Genomic DNA, 11,884 nt, shown 5'->3' on the forward strand with positions numbered 1-11,884 from the left:
AGATCTCATTTTTTCTCACAAGGTTTTGAAATATATAAAAAAATAGAAAATTAGGTTTTTGTTTTTTTTCTTCATTTTCCAAAAACTTGTGGCAACAAATGAGATCTGCAAAATACTTACCATGCTTCTTATCAAATTCCTTGGGGTGTCTACTTTCCAAAAAGGGCTCATTTAGGGGGTTAGGTACTTTCCTGGCATTTCAGAGCCTCCGAAACTGCGATAGGTAGTCTGGAAGTGTAATGAGGAAATAAAGCCCTTTAAAAGCCTGAAAGTGCTTATTGGATTTTGGGGTCCTGTACTTGGCTAGACTGCCAAAATGTCTCTCACATGTGGTACCCCCATACTCGGGAGAAGTAGCAGAATGTATTTTGGGGAGTAATTCCACATATACCCATGGCATGTGTGAGCAGTAAATCATTTAAGTGACAATTTTGTGTAAAAAAAAAAAATATTTTTTTTGTCATTTTCCAAAAACTTGTGGTAAAATTCTTCTATTGATTCAACATGCCTCTCAGCAAATAGTTTGGGGTGTCTACTTTCCAAAAAGGGGTCGTTTTGGGGGGTGGGGGCGTTTTATGCCCAGCATTAGAAGTTTATGCCACACATTCACACTTCTAACCACCTGAAGATCAAGCCTTTTCTGACACTTTTTGTTCACATGAAAAAAATCAGTATTTTTTGCTAGGAAATTAATTTAAACCCCCAAACATTAAATATTTTTTTAAAGCAGACACCCTAGTGAATAAAATGGAGGGTACTACAATTTTTCATGGCACATAGTACTCGCTCAGCGATTTTTTTCAAAAGCACGTTTTAAAAAAATATACACTTTTTTACTTTTAATGCACAAACACACAATATATTGGCCAATTATTTGGTAAAATATAAAAGATAATGGTATGCTGAGTAAATAGATACCAAACACGACATGCATTAAAACTGCGCGTGCCCCGTGCAATGGCGAAAAACTGCCTACGTTTTTAATATCCATAGGCAACGCTTTAAAAGCCTTTAAAAGCTACCATTTTAGATTTACAGAGGAGGTCTAGTGTTAGAATTACTGCCCTTGATCTGACATTCGTGTCGATACCTCACGTGCATGGTGCAACCGCTGTTTACATACTGGCACAGGGTCAACGCTTGTGCACACAGGTGTGCGCGCATGGGAGGGGCGAGTTTTTAATTTTTTTTAAGTTATTTTGATTTTTTTATTATTTTTACACTGTAACTTTCATTTTTTTTTTATCACTTTTAATGCTATCACAGGGAATGCAAATATCCCCTATTACTTCAATGGGCATTGTCATATATTCTTTTTTGAGAAATCTGGGGTCTATCAGACTCTGGATATCTCCTCTGCCCTTACATTATCTAATCAAACCAAGATCGGTGTGATCAGATGCTTTCCCAATTTACAAATGGTTCTGTTTATATGATATGATTGGCACCATTCCAGTCTCCAGTCAGCTCTATGGTCAGCTGGCAGAAACACTGGCTGTATTCTCAGATTCCCCCCGATGTCACGGGACTGCTCGACAAGGCCGTGGGGAGCATCATCTCCCACTGCTTGTAAAAGCAATCCTGCAGCTAATTAGCCACTAGGATTGCTTTTACATAAAAGCCGATCACCGGCTGAAAAATTTTTTACCAGGATGATGCCTGCAGCTGTAGGCATCATCCTGGTATAACCATTCAAAGTCCAGTGATGTACCGGTACGTCGCTGGTCCTTGTTGGGTATATATGCTATGTTGTTCTTTTTTTTTTGTATGCAGCCTGTGGGCTGATCGAAAAAAGAGAAGAAATCTCTGCCAGAAAAAGTGTGTGGTATGCCCACCATTAGAATATACCGCCCTGCATCCACCCACTTCTAATGGTGGGCACACATTAGGTCACACTTTGCCTCAAGCACCAGTTCCAAGATTGAACAAATGTTTAAATAGTGGCACGCTTGTATAAACATTGTCCACGTATAAGTGGTACCCCATATGGAAAAAGGATGACACCAAGTCCCGAACTATCTTGCCACTGCTCCCCATGTAGTCTGGGCATCCAAGGGGCTCCACGTGACTATCTTTTCCCTCATAAATCCGAAACTTATCAGTATAGCCTGTTGCCCTCTCACAGGTCTTCTACATCCTGACCCCATATCTGGCACGCTTGCTGGGGAGAAATTGTTTGAATGCAAGGCGGCCAGAAAAATTAATCAGGGACTCATCAACACAGATGTTTTGCTGGGGAGTATAGACATCTGCAAATTTTTGGTTAAGGTGATTTACGAGGGGCTGAATTTTGTGGAGCCGGTCAAATTCAGGGACACCTCAAGGATGACAGAGTGTATTGTTGAAATGCAGAAAACACATTATACTCTCATATCTATGCCTGGCCATGGCAGCAAAGAACATGGGTATATGATGAATCGGGTCTGTGGACCAAAACAACTGGAATTAATTTTTTGTAGTAATGCTCATGTTGAGGGTTAGGGCCAAAAAAAATGTAAATTCTAAAACCATAGAATTTTGCTATGTGACTGCTATGTAAGTTTCCATGTGACTGGTCTGGCAAGGTTTGAATTTGGGTTGGTGGTGATAAATTGTTGTGCATATAAATTGCTTTGATCCACAATCAGCGCATACAAATATTCTGTGAAAAACAGCTAAAAAATCAAGGGGAGTAGTTATATTTGCTATTTCCACCTGAATTCCGGGTCGGGCAGTGAATGGGGGAAGTACGGGTGCTGCAGAATTTGTGGGCTGTCAATCGGGATTTGCAAGCACATCCGGAAGGATACTAGGGGCTCTACAGGCCTGTGTGCAAATTCTTGGTGGTTGCAGGACAATACTTGTGCTCGCCACCACACCAGTTTGTACTACACTTATGGGACTCGCCAAGTCATACTGCAGTGCTGGTATTATTATTATTATTATTATTATTATACAGGGCTTATATAGCGCCAACAGTTTGCTCAGCGCTATAATGTAACGGGAGACAATACAGAACAATACAGTTCAATACAAGAGGGTTAGTAGGGCCTGATCCTAGGAGCTTACAATCTACGAGATATGTGAAAGACCAGGATGTACTAGGCCACTAGTACTCGCCAGTTCACCAAAAGGTAGCGTGGCACTAGTACTGTCACTCTGCTGCATATGAGAGACATCAAAATTTACTGACAAGTGCTAACAGAGATCAGGCCTGATTCTGCCAACACTGTGGTTTTGTGTGCAATGTATCAAGTGACAGTGACCTACTGACACTGCACTTGCTGGGGGAGAAGGGGGGGGTAAGCGTAGGGGCTAAACGCAGGTGCTAGCAGGTGCCGGGGCTGATTCCACTAACGCTGCGTTTTTGGGGACACTATACTAATGTGAACGCTGGTATAGTGCTGATCTGATCAAAGATATTGATTCGTTCAGACACTATATTAGCAATAGAGGTTTATTGTGCATGAGCGTGTTCCTGGCAATCAAGGGGTTAAATGTGATTACTGGTGTACTGATGGACAATCTGACGCTATCTGGGAGGGGCGTGAACAGGAAGCGGTTACAGAAGCGGTTTGTGTTATGTCGCTGCGTTAATTTAACTGACATATGCGCGGTCATGCAACACTGCACCCAAATTAAATTTACATCCTTTTTTTCCCACAAATTGAGCTTTCTTTCGGTAGTATTTGATTGCCTGTCCGGTTTTTATTTTTTGCGCTATAAAATATAAGGCCGACAATTTTGAGAAAAAAAAACCAATATTTTAGACTTTTTGCTTTAAAACATGTTCAGTAAAAAAATGTAAAAATCAAATTTCATCATATATTTCGTCCAAAATGTATTCTGCGACATGTCTTGGCTAAAAAAAAATCCCAATACGTGTAAATTAATTGGCTTACGTGAAAGTTATAGCGTTTACAAATGGCGGTATAGATACTGGATTTTTAATTTTTTTTTTATACTAATAATAGCAGCGATCAGCGACTTATGGCGGCAATCAGTGACTTATGGCGGCACTGCGGGACTGCGGCGGACATTCTGACCCTGGGGGGGGGGACTGACTTAGGGTCACTGACATCCCCTGTGACACCAATACAGTAATCAGTGCAAAAATAAAACCCCTAACACTGTACTAATGGCACTGGGGAGGAAGGGGTTAACTTTTTTTAGGCAATCAATGGGTTAACTGTGTGGGGAGTGTTTTACTAGTGGGCGGGGGGTGTGTACTTTACTGTTGCATGCTGTCCCAGAAAGCTAATCTCTGCTCTCAGGAACAGAGAGCTGGGAACTGACAGGGAGCAGGGCTGCATTGAAAACAATGCAGCTGTGCTCTGTGTCACTGTTTGCCGGCAATCGCCGGGATCCGGCGGGTAATGACCGTCCGGGACCCAGTGATTGACACCCGTGGCCGCGATCGGCGGCACGGGTAGGACGGTCGCGTGTCTCGCGCACGCCCCCTACCTGATATGCAGAACGACGTTTATAAACGTGATTTTGCACAGTGGTGCCTCTCTGCCACAGTATATGTACTGTGGCTGGCAGGCAACTGGTTAAATTAATTTTTAAAGATATATAGTATATTAGAAAAAATTATTTTTAAAAATATTTTTCATATATTTTGTAATAAAAACGCATTTCAACCTACAGTATATATATATATTTATTGAAATATACTGAATACTGCCAAAATTGTAGTATTTCAAATATGTTTCAATATATTTGGGAAGAATATTTTTAAAATATATTTTTCTTCCATGTGGGTGAGCTCCTTTTAGCAGAAGAGATTGATGCGAATTTCTGCGGCAGTGCTAGACTCTGGCATTGAGAATACATGTCCCAAATCTTCTACTGAATGTCCTGGGTCTCCTTTGTATAATGCATGGAATGGATCATCTCCAGATTTCAGTTTTAGAATGTTGGAATATTATATTCATCTTAGATTTCATCCAAAATGGTCATCATGGTATCCTACCAGCCCCTCAACGTCTTCATTTGTGCAAATGTAGGAATAATATACTATGTATCAGACATGTGATATGGGACATCACACCTAATATGTGCCTTTGGTTTTTCCTTACAAATGCTCCCGTTGCAGTTTCTGAAATTTCATTATGTTCTGAACTAAGTTTTTGTAAATCACTAAAGTGAAGGTTGTTAAACCAGTAAACATCTCATTCCAGTGCGGCCTTTGATGAGTGTTAGTGGCCTCAAGACCTGGTTCTGATGTCCCACAGAAACCATTCAGCTTTCAAGTATCATTTTCCAGTGAAGGTCTGAAAATGAAAGGTAGAATCTGGTTGCTCGGGTGACCACAACTCTTTTTTTTAGACCTGCAGATAAATGAACCAAATGTTGTCAGCAATCCTTTCCCCTAGGTTCACACTTGTGCAGATTTCAGTGTGTTTTCCAGTTTGCAGAAACGCACTATGCGTTCACATCTATGTGTTTTGAGCCAATGCACTTTTTGGAAAAGGTCAGGAACTTTTTTTTCCCTGCAGCAGATTTTTTTTTCACTAGAGATAGAGCGCTAAACGAGCAAGAGAACCTAAAGAGCAAGATATGAAAAGCTGAAATTGCTGTCAGAAGTGGGATTCGAACCCACGCCTCCAGTGGAGACTGCGACCTGAACGCAGTGCCTTATACCGCTCGGCCATTCTGACCTGTTGAGTGCCCTCCCAGTGCGATCCTGATGACACTCATATGTAGTGCGTATTCGTGCGTATGATGCAACTTTGGATGGTTACAACTTTGAATGGGTAAGACTTTAATGTGGCTTGTGTGCAGCTTTGATGCGACTTTTTTTGTGTTCGTAATAATAAAGTATAACCACCTGCCAACCGCCCATGTTGTGGCAGAGCTATGTGGATGTCGCTCTTCCTGTACTGACACCCACCCACCCCCCCACAAACGCTGTGTCCACTGGATGTAGTGAAATGTGGATCCCAGTAATTGGAAACCCAGTGATCATGTGATCACTATGTCTACAAAGCTGTTGTGAATTTCATTCAAACCAGCTTTGCTTCTGATACTAGTGAGCTGTGTTTGACTCACATGGTACCACATGGTATCTGGGTCAATCAGAGCACCCTGTACCATGTGATTAGCTGTAGCCAATCACAGATCACTAAGTTCATGACAGTTTAGGATACTAATCTATTAATTACAGTTCATAGCATCGCTAGCGCAATGTACTTACACCAGCAAAGTGTAAAAGTAAAAAAAAAACCTAATCACCCCCCCAGAGTAGTTCAATGTTACTATGATAACAATGAACTACTCTGATGGAAGTAGTAAAAAAATAATATTAAAAAAAAACATTTTTTTAGGTTTTGTTTTTTTTTTTTCTTGTCACCAGTCAGTGTCCCTGATTACTGCCACACCTGTCATATTGTGACGCTTTACTACACTGGTGACGGTATGTAAAAAAAAAAACATGTTTGACTTTACTTGCAGCCCAGCCCCCATGTACATAGCGAATGGGTGGCAGCTCTGGGCAAAGCAACGTACCCATACCCGATGTACCCGTCGCGATCTATTCCCAGGTGCCAGTGCAGTCTATTGATCGACTTCAGTACAATCAGCCTGTCAGGGTGTACAATCACTGCAACTGGCTATAGCCGGCAGCAGGGAATATTGTATTCTGATGGCAACTGCGGGGAGACCTCCTGCTGTCAGAATACAATATCGCTGTGGGAGGGATTTCCCCTTCCACATTGACTGTGTTGATGGGGAAATCAAGCAATTTTCTTTCCTTCCACTCCTGGAGTGAAAGAAAATTGCATAATGTATGGGAAGCACTTAACCATTTAAATACCGTGCAATTTTACCCTCTTCCTGCCCAGGCCATTTTTCAGGTTTCAGCGTTCTCACGCTTTGAATGACAATTGCGCGGTCAGACAACACTGTACCCAAACTAAAATGTTATCATTTTCTTCACACAAGTAGAGCTTTCTTTTGGTGGTATTTAATCATCGCCAGGGTTTTTATTTTTTGATAAATTAACAAAAAAAGACCGAAAATTTTGAAAACAAAACACGTTGGCGTAAGCGCGGTGACGTATTTCCGGCGTGGCGGCCATCTTGGTACACCTGTTATTCAGCTGTACACCCAACAAACACAGATATATCCTCATCTGAGAGCATGAGGGTCTCATGTGGACTGGCTGCTATGTAAGTGGAATTTTTACCAAAAAGTTTTATGTTCCTATGTTCCTATGGTATAATAAATATACTACACTATGGGAGGATTCCTCTGTTTTGTTCTGAGAGATTGATATTTCACCTATACCTGGAGAAGAGCTTGAGTGGGAATATTAAATCCTGAAAAGCGTTTTTGGAGTGCTGTGGTGCCTGGAGGCTCTGTGAGAGGGATCCATTATTGCTCTTTGATCCGCAAGGGTCGAAGTGATGAGGTGAGAGGCTAATCCAGAAGGTGGTTGGATTCATAAGCTCTATCTACACCCAGATACCTGCACGATTTGTTTTCACCTGTGGTCACTTTACAGTATTATTGGAAACACCGTTTACTGTTTTGTTCACCTTCAACATTTTTATATTGGACTTTTTGTTTGCGTTTAATAAGTAACTATTATTTCACTTCACATTTGCACGTGTGATGTAATTATATGTATGTGTATTTTTATGCACATGCGTATAGATTTAAGTTTGTGTTTTTTCATCTTTTTGGGTGTTTTATTTGATAATTTTGTTATCAGTAAGCACGTATTATTTATTTCATTATTATTGTCACTATATTGGATTTGTGTCATTGGATTCCACATTCACTTAATAAGTTTGAATGTAGCGCAGCATTTATATGGTTTTTATTTTTAAAACACGTTTTTCTTTGTTTCTGTTATAAAATTTTGCAAATAAATAATTGTTCTTCATAAATTTAGACCAAGATGTATTCTGCTACATGTCTTTGGTGAAAATAACCCAAATTAGGATGTATTTTTTAGTTTGTAGGAAAGTTATAGAGTTCACAATCTATGGGATATATATGAATATTGATCAATCCTGAAGTACTGACAGCCAATCTAATTTCTTGAGGTCCAAGAATGTCAGAACAGTACAGATATCCCCCAAATTACCCCTTTTTGCAAAGTAGACAGTCCGAAGTACTTCATAAGAGACATGGCGAGTTTTTTGAAGTTGTATTTTTTTTGTCATAATTTTTCTGAAAATGAAAAAAATCGATTCATTAAGGGTTTTTTTTTTTTTTTCTGCTTAGCTGTGATTTGGCCACAGCAAATCACATGACATGTGCATGTGATCGCTGTGACCATTCACAGCTAGACACTAGTATACAATGGATGGCATGAATGAAGCCATCCATTGTATACAACTGTCATGTGACCTGAGCAGATCACATGGTACCAGCAACGGGGGCCGGTACTCAGATCTGTCATCGGCCGCGTCCGAGGTACACGGCCGGTGACAGATCGCGCCGCAGCGTGACTCTGCAAGCGTGAAGACTGCATCTTACAACCTATGCTTGATGCTTCACTTGGACTATGTCAACTTTTCCTTTCACCTTGGTGAAGCTCGCTAGTTCTGTTTTTTCTTTTTCATGTTTTAGGCCAATTTTAAGTTCTGATGGCCGTTCTTTTGAGTGGTTAGTGTATGGAGGACAAGGTATATTTGAATAATTGGTGTAAGCCGTAACTGGCCATCTCGACCTACAGTTTTCTGCAAGCTATTTGCATGTTGATCTTGTCCTTAAAGATACAAGATTAGAATGTGTGGCGAGGGAAAGTATGAATATATATGATGAATAGCAGCTAAGTTATATTTGTTGTATGTTCTTGCCCTCATCTAGGACTACATATCAGTACCTTTATAATAAGTACTTGGAAAAATCGTATTGTGGTCAACTATCCTTCTCTCATTCAAATAAGCATTTCTGAATTAGAGTTCAACTTTTAATATATTTGCAGGTAATATTGGGTAAGTGTTACAATACAATTATAATTTTATATGCACCCTGTATTCTTGGTGCGTCCCTTTGTCTGGGTCCTTTATCTATTAGTCCCCCCATGGGTTGCTTTTTCCACTCCTGGGGTCTCTTTTGCTCTCTGTGTTTGCATTTTTTTTCCCCAACTTTTGTCCACCGTTTAGTGATTATCAGTTTAGTCAATGTTTGTCTATTTTAGAAATTTGTATATTATGATTGTATGTTTTTAAATTGTCATAGTGGTTCATCGGAAGTGTGGATCCTGAGCAAGCAATTTATAGCGAAATACATTGATCCTACACGCTCATGTTTCTTTATGATACGATTCCAAAACCATGTTGATGTTATCTCTATAGACCGTTTTGGTTTTAAATATGCGAAGCGTGTCTTCACTTTTTAACGATGAAACAATTAAATGCATAGTTTTTATTTTTAATTTTATTGTAGATTTATTTTGTCTCTATTATATGGCACACACAATGTCCCATTCTCTCTGGAGAGGGGGCACGACCATTTGAGTGTGACTGCCCACTCTGGTCTCCTGAAAAAGACTACTGGCCTCCAACCTCCCCTTACAGCCAGTCCAACGCACACCTGCGAAAAAAACTACTGGCCTCCAACCTCCCCTCACAGCCAGTCCAACGCACTCCTTCAAGCCAAATCTACTAACTTCCAAACTCCCCTCAGAGCCGATCCAATACACACCTTCGGAAAAAGACTACTGGCCTCCAACCTCCCCTCACAGCCAAACCAACACATGCTTGAGAAAAAAAGGCTACCAGCCTCCAAATTCCCCTCACAGCTGGTTCAACACAAGCCTGAGAAATAAAGTCTACCAGCCCCCAACTTCCCCTCACAGCTGGTCTAACGCAATCCTGCGGAAAAAGACTACTGGCCTCCAACCTCCCCTCATAGCCAGTCCAACACACGCCCTCGAACAAAGTCTACCAGCCTCCAAAATCTCCTCACAGCTGGTCTAACACAATCCTGCAGAAAAAGACTACTGGCCTCCAACCTCCCCTCATAGCCAGTCCAACACATGCCCTCGAACAAAGTCTACCGGCCTCCAACCTCCCCTCACAGCCGGTCCAACGCACACCTGCGAAAAAAACTACTGGCCTCCAACCTCCCCTCACAGCCAGTCCAACGCACTCCTTCAAGCCAAGTCTACTAACTTCCAAACTCCCCTCAGAGCCGATCCAATGCGCACCGTCGGAAAAAGACTACTGGCCTGCAACCTCCCCTCACAGCCAATCCAACACACGCTTGAGAGAAAAAGGCTAAAAGCCTCCAACCTTCCCCTCACAGCTGGTCCAACACATGCCTGAGAAATAAAGTCTACCAGCCCCCAACCTCCCCTCACAGCTGGTCTAACACAATTCTGCGGAAAAAGACTACTGGCCTCCAACCTCCCCTCATAGCCAGTCCAACACACGCCCTCGAACAAAGTCTACCAGCCTCCAAAATCTCCTCACAGCTGGTCTAACACAATCCTGCAGAAAAAGACTACTGACCTCCAACCTCCCCTCATAGCCAGTCCAACACATGCCCTCGAACAAAGTCTACCGGCCTCCAACCTCCCCTCACAGCCGGTCCAACGCACAGCTGCGAAAAAAACTACTGGCCTCCAACCTCCCCTCACAGCCAGTCCAACGCACTCCTTCAAGCCAAGTCTACTAACTTCCAAACTCCCCTCAGAGCCGATCCAATGCGCTCCTTCGGAAAAAGACTACTGGCCTCCAACCTCCCCTCACAGCCAATCCAACACACGCTTGAGAGAAAAAGGCTAAAAGCCTCCAACCTTCCCCTCACAGCTGGTCCAACACATGCCTGAGAAATAAAGTCTACCAGCCCCCAACCTCCCCTCACAGCTGGTCTAACACAATTCTGCGGAAAAAGACTACTGGCCTCCAACCTCCCCTCATAGCCACTCCAACACACGCCCTCGAACAAAGTCTACCAGCCTCCAAAATCTCCTCACAGCTGGTCTAACACAATCCTGCAGAAAAAGACTACTGGCCTCCAACCTCCCCTCATAGCCAGTCCAACACATGCCCTCAAACAAAGTCTACCGGCCTCCAACCTCCCCTCACAGCCGGTCCAACGCACACCTGCGAAAAAAACTACTGGCCTCCAACCTCCCCTCACAGCCAGTCCAACGCACTCCTTCAAGCCAAGTCTACTAACTTCCAAACTCCCCTCAGAGCCGATCCAATGCGCTCCTTCGGAAAAAGACTACTGGCCTCCAACCTCCCCTCACAGCCAATCCAACACACGCTTGAGAGAAAAAGGCTACCAGCCTCCAACCTTCCCCTCACAGCTGGTCCAACACATGCCTGAGAAATAAAGTCTACAAGCCCCCAACCTCCCCTCACAGCTGGTCTAACACAATTCTGCGGAAAAAGACTACTGGCCTCCAACCTCCCCTCATAGCCAGTCCAACACACGCCTTCGAACAAAGTCTACCAGCCTCCAACCTCCCCTCACAGCCGGTCCAACGCACACCTGCGGAAAAAACTACTGGCCTCCAACCTCCCCAAATAGCCAGTCCAACACACGCCTTCGAACAAAGTCTACCAGCCTCCAACCTCCCCTCACAGCCGGTCCAACGCACACCTGCGGAAAAAACTACTGGCCTCCAACCTTCCCTCACAGCTAGTGCAATACATGCAAGGGGGCTTCCAGGTTCCCGATTAGCCCCCCACAACCACAGGCCACAGTTGTGGGAAAGAGGCCCTTGTCCCCATCAATGTGGGGACAAGGTGCTTTTACTGCATGACTTGATAAAATAACTCATGCGGTATTTTAGTAGCGTTTTTTAGCGAATTCACTTTTTTTTTTTTTAAATGCTGTGCGGTATCCTACTACATACTCGGATGCGGTAAGATACCGCTTAGTGAATTGTGCCCACTGTCTCCAACCTCCTGTTGCAGCCAGTCTGTTGTTC

The 11,884-nt window shown here is 42.8% G+C and overlaps 1 non-coding gene across 1 annotated transcript; it reads right to left on the bottom strand.

Annotated features, from left to right (window-relative positions):
• Window positions 1–5,559: 5,559 nt before the first annotated feature.
• Window positions 5,560–5,642, bottom strand: TRNAL-CAG (transfer RNA leucine (anticodon CAG)). Its single transcript has one exon. It is a non-coding gene; the product is annotated as a tRNA-Leu (tRNA).
• Between the last annotated feature and the right edge of the window lie 6,242 nt (window positions 5,643–11,884).

This window comes from Staurois parvus, unplaced genomic scaffold, assembly GCF_062004578.1.
Source record: "Staurois parvus isolate SC_StPar_1 unplaced genomic scaffold, SC_StPar_1.0 ptg000151l, whole genome shotgun sequence".
NCBI lineage: Eukaryota > Metazoa > Chordata > Amphibia > Anura > Ranidae > Staurois > Staurois parvus.